Genomic DNA, 14,914 nt, shown 5'->3' on the forward strand with positions numbered 1-14,914 from the left:
TTGTTTATTTTGTCGTCATTTCCCTTTAGATGTAACTACATGGTCAAGCTTTTCTAACAAGCTTACATTCTCTACGTGTGGTCTCGTAATCAATTTCTGGTGATGTTTCCGGTTCTGCTTTAAGCAGATGACGCCTTCTCATTATAGGCTCGTTGCTGAAAAGAGACGCCAAACTCCACTTAATCATTGTGATACCTTAAGTTCTATATAAAAGCATATTCATTGTAAGATGGATGGACAAGTTGAAAGAAGGTCAGAAAAAAGTTCCTAAGCTTTTAAAATAAATTGAAAACCAAATCTTACAGTTTAATGCCCCACGATTATGTCTGTCAGATTAAGGCAAATGATTTAGGCAAGCGAATGATGATGGAAGAATTACTCAAATGAGAAAGTTGGAGAAAACCGGAATACCCCGAGAAAACCATGGGGACAAAATCTTATCCACTACAAATTTACTTGATTGGGGTTTGAACCACGGACCTCAAACACAAGAATTAAGGGCTCTGCCACTGAGCCACCGTTTCCCCTATCCTAAACATTTGAAGATTCCAAGATATACGAGCAATTGTGTAATAGAGTTAATGAAAAACTCACGTTAGATTATCTTGTAATGTACGGCCAGGATATTTGAGCCTGACTCCTGATGGCAATGTGTGAATCAACAAACGTTACGATACCTACACGTTTTCATCAATTTGCCTTCCAAACATTCTTTCTTATTAAACATGTTGTAAGGAAATCACCCATACAAACACTTCTGCGACAAGAACTAAGCGATTTACGAGTTACTATCAGATTTCAAATCGTACATTTGAAGGCGATAAAATCTCATTTTCACAGGCAGATTTGATCTTAACTCTTAAGAATATTTCACAAGGGTTTACGTTGAATTCCTTTCTTTCCCTTGCGAATCCTCATTCCAAAAGAAATGACGTGATTTCTTTTAAAGAAACCGCTAAAATAACCCTTTAATAATACTGAGAATCAGAGAATTACCGTTGAAGAGAGAACAAACCTTAATGATCACATTTTTCCAACAGTTTCGTTTTCTTGAGGACTCTTGTGCCTAAATGTGTATGTTCTTGACGGCTTTTTCTTGTCACTTCCAAACCGTTCCACTGAATCCACTTGGTTCTTATTATATGATAGCAATTTTCTAGATCCTTATCTACGGACATTGAGTGACTGGTTCTTTGCTGTGAAGTAAGTCTTGCTCAAGAGGCCCGTAACATAATATAATTTGCAGTAATTTTGATAGTTTTCCTGTCGTGCTTTGGTAATGTCACAATAGTTTTTTTTTTAATATTTCATAAATGATAGTAACTAAATACAGTATCATGATTTATAGACACAAGTAACTTGTATTGGCAACACAATAGTTAGTTTTTTTCTATAAGGAAATTTCAGCTCGGGTATAATGAAGAGAACTCGGGTGTAACATTATTAACACTCATAGCATGTTATATATCTGTCATGGAGTAATTAGTAATACTGTTATATTAGGTATGTCGTTCATTCTTCAAAAGCATTACCCATGCAATATTTTTCCATCCCGCAACTAAGATCTTTGATTAACATAGCTTGTCGATATTCTTATATAACGTTACATATGTCACAACTATAACAAAAGTTAAATATATAATAATCTACACAAGAATAATGCATGTGATATTTTTTGTATTTTGTGCATAACATTTTACTTTTCCATTAGTATCCTTATATTAGGTATGTGCCATTCTTCATAAGCGTTGAATATGTAATACCTTCAGAATTATGAATAATATGTCTGAGCTTTTTGCATCTATGCCATTTTAACCCGTCATGCATGAGAGTTAAATTTCCCGAGATATAACACTACATAGGAAACTGAAGAAGGAAGAAAGGAATGGAAAAGGAAGAATGAAATGTGTTTTGATTTGAGTTTAGCGTTCTTTTCAGCAGAGAGGCCATATGGGACCTGGACGTATAGCTTAATGTGAGATTCAAAACATGAGCTTCCGCCTGGAATCAAAATAGGGTTTCTCACTCTCTAGAGGTGTATACTAGGGTGGGTCGTTTTGCCACTTTTTTTTTCGGAACGAAATGTAATACCTGGCAAAAGTGACCCACCAACATGGACATTACAAGTATAGATTTTTTTTCAAATCAGATAATATCTTCTGTGAGAACTATTGCCTCAAAGTTTCAAAATTTCACTGAAAATTACAAAAAATACCAAAATTGTTCATGAATTTTAGTTATATTAAAGTAAACATATTTTTGGATTTATATCTGCCAGATGCTATGAAAAATGACATTCAAGTCTCAAAATGCCAGTTATATGCCCCAGAGGTGGGATAGGGGTGCCTCCTCTGGGGCCCGAAAAAGGGGGCAAATTCAGTACAATCAAGCGTTTCTACAGTTATTTTCGTCCTTGCCTTTTCCTTCTACTGGTGGTTCATAGTGGTAGCAGAGCATCGTTATTTTTCACCATGACACTCCCACCCCTTTACCTTACAATACTGCAACGCCCTTCTGTCCCGATCTGCGTAACTCAGCGTCACTATCAGGAACGAGACGGATACGCTTCAAATTGGGCGCCATTTCTCAAGCGCTATATTTGGTTACTGTTGCCTTCAGCTTATATGAATTGGCCGTTACAGATAATAGTTTGCTAAACACTATTTTCACAGAAAATTCTGTATTTCTTTTTTAAGACAGTCAATCTTATTTATTATATCACAAAAATGACTTCAGTGACAATGAAGCAGACCTTGAAGAGAAAGCAGAGGAAAGCTCTTCTGAAGAAGGGACCAAACCCAGAGACAGAACATCTAAACCGAAGCTAGATTTGACTGAAACTGCTATGATTGCTCAGAGATACAATGCAAACGAAAGGGCTGCGGCACATATAACATCAACTGTGCTTCAGTCAGCTTTAAAGACTGGAATTATAACTTTTCAACAATCTAGCAACATAACTCTGCTTTTATTGTGGACAGGAGCAAAATAAGGCATGCGAAACTTAAAGTTGCTCGGAATTTAAAAGAACATTCTAGAAATGATGATCCCACTAAAAGCCTATACTTTGGTGGTCAAAGGGAAGACACTAAAACACACGCAGGCATCGTTACAGAAGAGCACTTATCACTTGTGGCTGAACCTAACTCCCAATACGTTGGTAACGTGACACCATCCTCTGGCTTTGGCCATGACGAGACCGCGGCTATTTTCGAGTACATCATGAACCAAATCGAAGGCGGCTTTGATGAAGTTGAGGTTCTTGGATGTGATGGAACAAACACTAACACTGGTTGGAAGGGAGGTATTCGTCGAGAATTAAAGGAACTAACAGGCTATTTGTTTCTTGCATTTTAATGAACTGCCTTTCCGAGCTCTGTTCACGAATATTGGCGCTAATTCAAGCCCCTATTCTTACACAGGTCCCATAGGTTCAAACCTATCTGACTGTGAAAAGCTTCCAATGGTGTAATTGAAACCAATAAAATGTGACTTACCTCATCATAGTCAGAAGAGCTCAGAAAACTCAGTAAAGACCTGTGATACTTATCTCAAGTCTCCCATTGCTAATGGTCCTTGTCACGTCTTTGAGAACTTTCACAGGTCTAGATACTTACCAAATGAATACCAGGCTGTAATCCGTTCATCCATTCAGACGAATGCATTTCTCGCACTCCCAGAGAATGTTCTTTTCGCCATGATAACTGATGGTCTACTTGCTGTCCGACAAGATGTATTACATAAGATTCTTAGTGCTCGAAAACACGAAGCAGAGAATCTTCATAACACTATTAGATATAATATCATTTCCAGACTGAATTTTGAGACGAAAGATAACACTGAAATGATCTTTTGGGAAAGCACTGATGTTTCAATAACTGTACCAACAGTTCTAAAGACGGTATCAAACAAATAGCCCATGGACAAACTTTCACTTTCTAACAACACTGTGCCAGAATAGTCCTCCACCCGCACGATGGCAGTAGAACGGATAGTGAAATTAGTCACTGAAGCAGCCTCCCGAGTATGTGACAGTGATGCTAGGGACGGGATGATCAGGTCAACCTTACTTTCTAGGCAAGCTGTGTCTAAATTGCAATCAAAGTCCCAATTTGTGAAAATTGTTCCTGACAGTGACGAATTGGTTAGTTCATCCATCCCTATATATGATTGGTTGGTTGGGTAGGGCTGGCGGAGGAGCCTTAGGTGCAGCCACATCCACGTGGTAGACGCTTGAACAGGCTATATGACCAGGTGAGCGAGGACCTGCAAAACCGCTTTAATGTACTGAATTTGCCCCCTTTGCGGGCCCCAGAGGAGGCACCCCTATCCCACCTCAGGGGCATATAACTGGCATTTTGAGACTTGAATGTCAGTTTTCATAGCATCTGGCATATATAAATCCAAAAATATGTTTATTTTAACATAACTAAAATTCATGAACAATTTTGGTATTTTTTGTAATTTTCAGCGAAATTTTGAAACTTTGAGGCATTAGTTCTCACAGAAGATATTATCTGATTTGAAAAAAAATCTATACCTGTAATGTCCATGTGGGTGGGCCACTTTTGCCAGGTATTACATTTCGTTCCGAAAAAAAAAAGTGGTAAAACGCTGCACCCTAGTGTATACACTAACTGTTTAGCTATTAGTGAGCTCCAAGAAAGGAACGGGGAAGAAAGGAAGCATCCTGAGTTAGGCACCATCCCGGCATGTTTCTGATATGAAAAAGATAGAACTAACACAATGGTAGGCCTGAAAAGGCCTTTATACCTTTCCTATGAGTATCCGTACCGCCAAGCATTTACCCAGTATTTTTTCGAGAGAAACGCGCAGCTCTTGGGGAATCCAAATCCAAAATGAGAAATAATTATGATTGTTCATTTTTTTAAAAACTCACATAAAATTTGGCTAAATTTACAGAAAAAGTATGGTCTTCGGGGACGTCCGGACCGCCACCACCAACCTTCTGCGTATGATCCTACTCACCAGATACAGAACTGGGGACTGCTTGCACCAAAGGTGTGAGCGTCAGCGACTAAGCTATGCAGGCTTCCGTGTAATACATTTTCCATTACTTTGTCACGTCCTTGATTTGTATTACATATTGACACCGTCACAGTATGTATACTCTTTTGTGTATGTTACACCCTTAATCTGCGATTTGTATTGTTACTTTTCTTGTCAATATATGCATTATAATTGAGAAGCATTATACACATAAAACTTATGTAATACCTGTATGTCTAGCATTGTCTGTTATAATAATATTAGATTTACTTCACACCTCTGATAAATATTACATGTATGATGCTCTTGCGTTAAGTAAGCACAACGTCCTTAATTTGAATAACGTTTACAATTTCGTTACATAACTATGTATATGAATATACAAAACACTCACTTATCACAAATGGTAATACTTTTAGAATCACTCTTTGGCCATTGTTCGCTTGACTAGCAATGAAGATGTTAGTGTAGGAAAGAAAGATTGACATAATCATTTTTTCAGCGAATGGATAAGAATGAAAGGTTTTTATATCTATTTCGTAATTTGATCCTTTATTCCTACTAGCTGCAATATCCTTTCTTGGCACGGGGAGAATTAGGTTTCTGCAATGTATCATATTTGAAGTTAAAGAAATGAGCAAAATAAGTAACGAAGAGCAACGCCAAAGGAGTTTTCTTCTGTCCTTCCTTCTTCTGTCTAGTGTACCTTCTTGTCCAAACTTAGGCATTTGTTTGACTTCCAGTATTTCTCACCATGATGAAACTAGAAAAAAGAAGTTTCATAGGCGATTAAATATGATAAAGATCTGTCTGTGTGTCAAATCTGGTGGCTATTAGTCACTCTTTTCTACGCGAAAAGCTGAGGACAGACAGACAGATACACACACATACACTCACATGGTTTGAGTCTTATTAAAGATGTAACATGCCATGGATATACACATTCTATTATTCATTCTTGTTGCAATTAGCCCTTTGGAGTTCTAGTACCTATTTTTAGGTACAGTACTAAAGTAGTGTCTTAATTATTGAATTAAAGAAGAACCAATAAAGCTTTTTACTTTGTTTTCTTGTTTTTCAAGTCTAGTGGCACTGTATCCACCTGACTGAATGTATATAATTTACATAAAAAGTGCCGTAATCTAAAAGGGTTAAAGCAGGAGTTCATGTGCCATATAAATCAAACTGCAAAGAACCTTAGACGCATCACTTAATCTCATAAAACCCTGGAAATATCTGAACTTTTGATATATTCATTGTTTAACTTTATTACATTAAGATGTTTTAAATCTGCAGTACATTTACATCATCTATGGTATATTAGATACGTCAGGGAAAGAAATATTTAACATAAATAATAAATAATAATCTTTCGCAACATTTGCCAAAGTACTTAAACTTTCATATTAAATTTTTAATCAAATATTATACCATGCTGCATTCACTTTTTAACCATTATTCAGTAATGCCAATATTTTCCAGATGACATTATTATACGTTTACGTTATTTGAGTATGTTATATAAATACCTGGAACTTTTAAGTTTTATTACAAATATATATAGTAAGTTTGGGTGATTCCGGAGAGTCACTGAAGCCGGACATCCTAAGCTTACGATAATACTGTTCTTCGCATGTGTAATGTAGAGACTTGATGTTATACCTATTTGAAACACTGCACCTTCCTACAGTTTAGTGCTGACTACGAAATGCAAAGAGTGTTATACGCAGTTTCGACGGTGGGGGAAAGAAGAAGAAACAAGAAAGTTCATGCACGTTTTCTGACCTGATGTAACTTTTTAGTGGAACATGATATTGTTTTACATAGAAGTTGTTATCAGCAAATGGTTAAGTAGGACATATATCGAAGCGAAGATCCTACTTTACTCGTTACATATTATAAGAATTCTGTTACTTTTCGAGTGCCTGCTCAACGCGTGCACAAGTTTACAGTGTTCACAACGGACGTTTAGGGAAGGGTGAATTTGGACACGTTTATTACGTTAAGCTGAATCCGGACAATGCGATTAATGAAGTAAGAAGATTCAGAACAATCTCTCCTCTCTCGCTTTTCATGTTTATGAGTGTGAAATAGTACGTGAGGTCTATTGCTTATATCTGGCATCTATTCATTTTTGCCATAAACAGACTCCGAGACATCACCAGAAAAAGCTATAAAATTATCTTAGGATCTGCAAACACAACTAAATTACAAAATGCTAATCACAAGGTGCTCAAAAATTCTACACTACTGAACGGCTACATCATCTCGTATATTCCCATTTGATCCGCAACAAGTTCGGGAAGATGAATTTCTTTTGTCGAATGAACATGATCCGCCAGTACCTGGAAAAATTCCTCTTCTGTCATCAGACTCATCCCCAAACACGTCTCAATCGCCTTCGGAGTTCTCAGTTAAACAGTTCATATCTTTTTCTGCTGTTGCTTCTTCCAAACCCACATCCCAAATGCCAGATGTTGCTAAAAGATTAAGTGTTACGAATTGGTGTTTGTTTCTAACTGTCTATTAAAACACAATCGAAGGTATGGATGAAAACAACTGTGGATTTTGTGGCAAGAATTACTATGCACTATCATCAGGCAAATACGGCTCCTGGATGTCCTGTACTGTGTGTAAGACCTGGTTTCAAGAAAGATGTGTAGGAGGTGACAAGGAACTGTATTTTATCTGTGGACGATGTGTCTGAATTATAACTATTGTTTCACGAAATTGGCAGGCGTCATTAACACAAATAAATAAATAAATAAATAAACCATAAATTCTTCCAATGCTAGTCTCAGTGCAAAAATATTATACATTTTACTAATAATCTAGTTGTTACTAGCAAAAAATAGTAGTAGAATGTAGTAATGGAAACAAATGTGATTATTGTGTTTAATGATTAAACGGTATGGTGATAGTTACACTACTGAGCATTTAGCTTACAATTCCAATAGTAATTAGTATAGAAATTACTATATTAGTAATTTGTATATATTTATCATGTATTTGTATTTATATTCTGTACTTATCATGTTAGAATGTTAGTGTAGCAAGATAGTAAGCTAAAATATACCTATCATGTGTGTATCTTCCCTCAAAGTTCACTGTCTGGAATCGCCATCCTACTATCCATATTCACCCTTCCAAATTTACAAACCAAAGATTTTGTCAGCTTTCGGAAAATTACATGCATAGCAACATATCATTAAATAATATGATGAAGTATTGGGTATTTTCGTTTAGCGGGGTAGTAGTAAAAGAAACATAAGAACTATCCGAATTCACCCAAACTTACCCTAAATCTGTAATTCAATAATTTTATATAGCATAACTAGAAATATTGTATATCTCAACTTTCATTCACGCTGAGAGAAAATATATTTATCACTTGATTAAGAATTTTGAGATAGCTGAAAATCTATGTGGAGCACGAAGTGCTATCCAATCTGTAATCCTGTAATAACAGCTATCTAAAGCCATGTACTGATAACGTATAACCAACCTTTGACCTTTCTGGTCTACCAAAGCCTTTTCCTTATTTATAACGTCAGTCAGTTGAGTTAGTTCTCTTAAAATCACACTGAATTATTTAAGATCAGGAGCGTTCGCCATTGCCAACTGTTTACGAATGTGATATTAAATAATTCTAAATACAAGCAAGTTATTTCCTTGACTTGCATTCCTCAGAGGTAGAGACTGCAAAAACGAGAGTATTTAGTACAATTGAGGAGGGGGGGGTGAGCGCAACAGTGGACTAACCCACAGTTTTAAAAAATGCAGAAAAATCAAGTTAAACACATGTGATTCTTTGTACAATATACGAAAAGCAAGCACAAGTGGTTGAATGTGCCATATACATACAAACATTGAACAAATCAAAACTCATGTGTTTAAGTTTCACTTGAGTTTTCTCCATTTTTAAAAATCTGGGTTAGACTACTGGTGCCTCAATTCCATTCTCATCTTCAACACGTTGTAAATACATTTACTTCAAATACACAGCCTGATTTTAAAAAAAAACTTAAAAAAAACATGATAATCTACTTCTCAAAAATCGTTGTACATCAATATTATTTCAACCCATACTTCCAATATAATTTGGATGATAAGGAAATTTACGTATCTATCTATCTACCTACATATCTATCTTATCTATCTATCTACAATAATATTTATAGGTACTTGTAATGTCATCATGTATTTCAAAATAACATTGTTATTGTTGCAGTCTTGTATCATTTTAAATTACATTATTTGTGTTCAGTTACGGATTTTGGAGGGAGATTAGTGATAAGAGAATATACATCGTAATATATGAACTAAAATATAGTCACGGTCAAGTTATTGCTGTAAATTGTCAGGATGCATACATGAACGTTAATAGTTATATAACTAAACAGATTTGTTGTTGTTTCTCTACACACTAACTTACATTCTATCGAAATGTTAATATTGATGTAATTTACATGAACGTTGTCAGGTTATGCTATGACAAGTTGCTCTGCAAAATGTAAGATTTCAATTTAAATTAAAATGAAAAGGTACTTCTCTTTAAACTACCTGCCTTCAACACCTTAATGTCTAAGCCCGAGGATCAGCAACATTTACAGGTCTATTGAAAAATAACATGTGATATTCGCATACCAGATATGCGCATGGCCTGTGTTATGTCTCTCAAAGAGTTTAAACACTATATTCTTGCAATTGTAAATTAAAAGTTTTGATCTTTTGGTTCAATTTAAATGCTTGTTCACCCAAAATAATTAATTGATTGAATTTACGATTTTATATATATATATATAGATAGATAGATAGATAGATAGATAGATAGATAGATATAGATAGATAGATAAATAGATTGATAGATAGATATAGATATAGATATAGATATAGATATAGATATAGATATAGATATATAGAGATATATATAGATATATAAGGGAAGAGAAATGAAATGAAAATTATAGTTTTACTTACAACACTGTATTATCATATAGAAAAAAAATAACACTACCCAATATGTCATGAATCGGAAGTTAAACTACAAAGTAAAATCTATAAAAAATATTTTGCATACGTTTTAACATGTAATGCTGTATATCCCATATAGTGAAATGTATGTTCGCTTCAACCATAACATGATGTGTATTTCTAACTGAAGAAGAGCATCTCTCCTTTAGAAACCGATTCGTTTCTCTTCCCTATGGAAGGTATCCTATTGGTAAACAGTTCACTTCTTCTTCTTAAATGAAGCAAATGGTGTTGTAAGAACTGATACCATTAAGAGCGTTCATTCATCATTTCGATCGAATCGTAAAGAAAATGCTAGAAAGAAAAAACATCGGAAGAAAAATTGGAGGCGAAAGTAGAGAGAAAAAGTGTAAAATCATGGCATTTTTAAAAAGGTTTGTTGAATTTAAAATCTTTCTTTTTTGTTTCTCTCCCTTCCTTTACGAGTATAAAGATTGGTGTTGTGGCTGCAATCACCCTATCCCCTGTTCAGAATGCTGATCACGCGACGCGAATACAGCCTCTGACCTCGATATCAGTTTGCGACGTACAGAGAGATCGGCTTTTTTCTGGCAGAGGAAAGAGACAGAGAACGAACACCGTCCACTCTCCTCCCCCAACATCATCACAAACTGGATCGATGGCAAACTCTGAGATAGAAATGTGAAGCTATCCCAATCTTGCTGCTAGCCAAGTTTTTGGAGTTCATAGCTAGGTTTCTGGAACCTTTCAAATGCTTTCAAATACAACATAAAACTCATTTTGCTAAGAACATAAGAGTACGTGTTATAGTTTTCGAAATCCCCATGCTCGTAACTTGTTATTCATTAAAATGAAAATATATTTCAGAGAGTGTTGTACAAGATGTCTGTTTAAATAAGCTACTTCGTGACTAACAGTTAATGCTACAGTACGTGAAACTTAGGTTCGACTCCTGGTAGGATGTCATGTGTATATATTACACTGCAAAAAATAAGGAAACTACTTTTAGACACAGTAGGACACTTTACACGTTACCTACACTCCTTGAACACTTAAAGAATACATATATTTAATTTTTAGACATTATGTTGTCCAAGTATGTTCCAGATGTATGTACAGAATGTCCAAAATGTATGTTATCATTTTGTTTTCGAACTGTTTGCCGAGAAGAAGTGTTTTAAATATGTCATACTAGATATTTTTTTTAGAAAATTAACGTTTTTGGACACGCGAAGCACATATTATAAACACTATTTCATCACTTTTCTCCTCAACATCTGTACTAAAAGTGTTTAAATGATCTTTTATGTTTTACAGTGTATAAACGGAACAGTGCCTTAACAACTCATATAGCATCAAACCAATGTATTTGACGTTGAGACAACCATCTGCAGAGAGATGGAACACAAACCAAGTATACTTTGGCAATCTGCATAAAGAAGTACCTGACAACCTATTAATTGTACTTACACTCACTATGTACTGTTTAAAATGTATATTTATTGATAATAATAATAATAATAACCAATTGTAACAATTTATGTAAAATTGGCGGCCATTTTAGAATCCGATAGGAATATCCCTACGAATTCTAGGAACGGAATTTTACTTAAAAATAAAAAAAACTAATATTTATTAATCCTTGCCAACGGTAATCTGATTTGTCAAAACCTGTCGAATATTTTAAGCACAAAATATATTTCACTTTCTTCTTTGAATACTTGAAAACCCTATTCCTATAGCTAATTTAAAAAATCAAAAGAAAACTTGTTGAGAATGCTCAAAGACCATTACTAGAACGAACTTAAAAAGAATGGAGAGATGGAGCGGGAGGATAATTGTGATTGTTCCTAGATGTAAATGTGAAACTTTTTTATCTGCACTTTCTTCTTTTTCTCCAAAACATCCGCAAAATATTATAACTTTCTGACTTACGATTGCCGAGATATGGCTCCTTAAATGTCACAAAATCGGAACTATTTTTGGAGTATGTTTAGTACAAGGAGTCCAGAAGCACGTAGAAAACACAAAATTTACAGGAGAAATTAATGATGCAAGTCCTTAGACGTAACAGAACGTAACCAAATCTAACCTAACCTAACCTAAAATAACCTAAGCTAACCTGAACTAACATAAACTAACCTAATATTAGTAGAAATAAGCGAAATTCTATCATTTTTTGGGGGGGGGGAATTATGCTGGACCCATACACTAATATGACATAAACTAACCGAACCTAACCTCAACTAAAATAACCTACCCTAAACTAACCTAATGCGAACAGAAATTACCAAAATAGTAACATTTTTTAAGAGAAAAGAGCTGGAATCCTTCTGCTAAACATAGGCCCTATTTTTCACCAATATCTCGGGAACGGTAAGTCATAGAGAGATGATATTAGTGTTAATCAATACCTAAGATTATAGTAAACATTTTGATAACGACACTAACACAGGAGGAGCTCTTAACGGGAAGCGCAGTTCCGTTTGGAACTTCTGTTATGCGCATGCCGTCAAGATAGGAGCATGTGAATATTCTATAACAAGAATGAAAAGACGCTGTGTCGCTCTTGCATGAGAAAAAAGCATTTTTGATCATTTTTTGCACCCGACTCGAGTAGCGTTTATGTCATGCCATTTTTATTCAAATGTGATCCTAAGGTGGAACAAAGAGGGTTCAAATTGTATCCCAAAAATAAAGTACCTCACCAGCACGCCAAGTAAGGAAGTTTAAACTCGGTACACAAACTCTTAATTAGAAAGAAGTGCCAAAACGTTCGGAAAAATACTATTTCGAAAGGGAGAGAGGTAAAATTTTGCTTCCGATTTTTTAATTATTATATGTGAGAAAACAGCTGAACCGTTGAAATGAAATTTTGAAAATACTGTAGTCAGCTCTGGGTTCACTTGTGTATTTATAATTTATTTTTGATTAAATTACATATCCAAAGGTGTTCCAAATACTTTTCTAAACATTATTCTTCTCGAGCGATAAACTAACGTATTGATAACAGACCTTTTAGGTGCGAGAGGGAAAAATCCTTAGTTTTTGCAATTCACTATCACTATCGAAGTGTTTCGTATATATATTTTTTTTAAAAAAAATCATATAGGTTTATTTCGGAGGTTTCCTTATTGGTGTTGTATTGTATAGGCGTATGTAAATGCAATGTGGGTGTTACATACTGTGTTTAGGTCGACTTTAAGTAGAGACTTTTCTTTTATTTCTTTTTTGTCTTGTAAGCCTGTACTATTTAGAAAAGTGAACATAAAAAGAATGTCTCGCTTTGCAGTAGCCAGTGTATAGATACAGCAGAAAAAACAAAATTGCAAACGTTGTGGTTGTTTTGTATGAGAATTGGCCGTCCTTTTGAGCAGCGAGCCCATATGAAACGTGAGTGAGGAATCAAACCCACATGAGTTCTCGCTGTTTGCACGGTGTTTGTCTACTACAAAGTTCACTTAGCGCGAGCAGGGATTGAGCTTAAGACCCCATGCACCAGAGATGAACGCACAAGCACAGGAGCCATCGTGGCCCCTGGGATACAAGAGTAAGTTGTTTGAATATCCAACGGATTCCGATTGCAAACGAAGAAAGTGTAGTTTGAAATACTGAAGTACGTTCTAGCTGCAAACTACAATCGTGCAAGTAGTAAAAATCTCAATTGGAGGTAATTGACCTACGTAGATAGATGTTCCGTTAACATGGACCGTTAACATGGTCACGACCGTTATTCTTTGTCATTGATGTCAGAGACCAGGAAACTTCCGCTAATTCAAACAAAGGTTCTTTACAAAGAGAGATTAAGCGATAGGACAGGAAAGATAAAGAGTTTCTGCATTAGATATAGTTAATATTTCGTCTACAGTGTTTTATGAAGTAAACAGAGGGATTTTCTCCCGAGTCGACTTTCTGGTACAACGACTTGGTATGAGCTGGCAACCTTGAAAAAGTTCAAGATTAAAATAATGTGAATCGTAAGACCCAGTAATATATCATAGAAATTAATAAAGAACCCTTTTCAACAGAATAAAGAAAAACTAGTAAACTTTAAAGGCAATGTGCAACACGTCTTTTGGAGTCATAAATAATGGTCTCGCTCGATTTTATCGAAAACTATGCAAGATTATTTACTCATTAAGAGTGTTGTATTCATGGGCGGCGATTAGGGGGGCAAAGGGGGGCAATTGCCCCCCCCCCACTTTTCTGAAATGGCCTATTAATGTATATAGTTTCAACCAGGGAAATTTGTATACAACATTGATATACAAATATTCAAATCATGTCTTGCTCCCCCCCACTTTTAACGTCCAATCGCCGTCACTGGTTGTATTCAAAGTTATCTAATAATTCATACAAATATCGTCTTTGAAAAACGTTATATTTGTGGTTAAATAAATAAATTATAAGAAAAGAGTTCTTCGTGTATCCAGTATCATAATAATAAGAATGATAAACGTATACTTTAGTATCAGCTTCAACTTAATAAGTGGAGTATCTATTGTACGGCGTCACATTTTTAAGGTTAAAAAATCTATTAGTTTTCTCAAATTTCACCAAAAGCTACGCATAAGGATTACACTGATTTTGTATCATTTTATTCATCCCAGTGCTATCTAACAGATTGTATATGTCTAATGTCCATGAGGTCCAGTGGCGCAATGCTGACACATTTCTCGGCGTTAGTGCTGTATACCCGGACCAATTTGAAAAACAATAAAAAAAAAATACCAAAATATACTGCATTCGGTTGTATTTCGTCAGGCTATACATTACATTACGTTACATGATTGATTACATTACATTACGTTAGATTATGTTACACAAGCCGTACAGTTTCACCATGCGGATCCATAGTATAAGTTATAGTAGGAGTAGCAATAGGAGTAGTAATAGGAACAGGTTAGAA

The sequence above is a fragment of the Thermobia domestica genome, chromosome 2 (assembly GCF_964235325.1).
Source record: "Thermobia domestica chromosome 2, izTheDome1.hap1.1, whole genome shotgun sequence".
Classification (NCBI taxonomy): Eukaryota; Metazoa; Arthropoda; class Insecta; order Zygentoma; family Lepismatidae; genus Thermobia; species Thermobia domestica.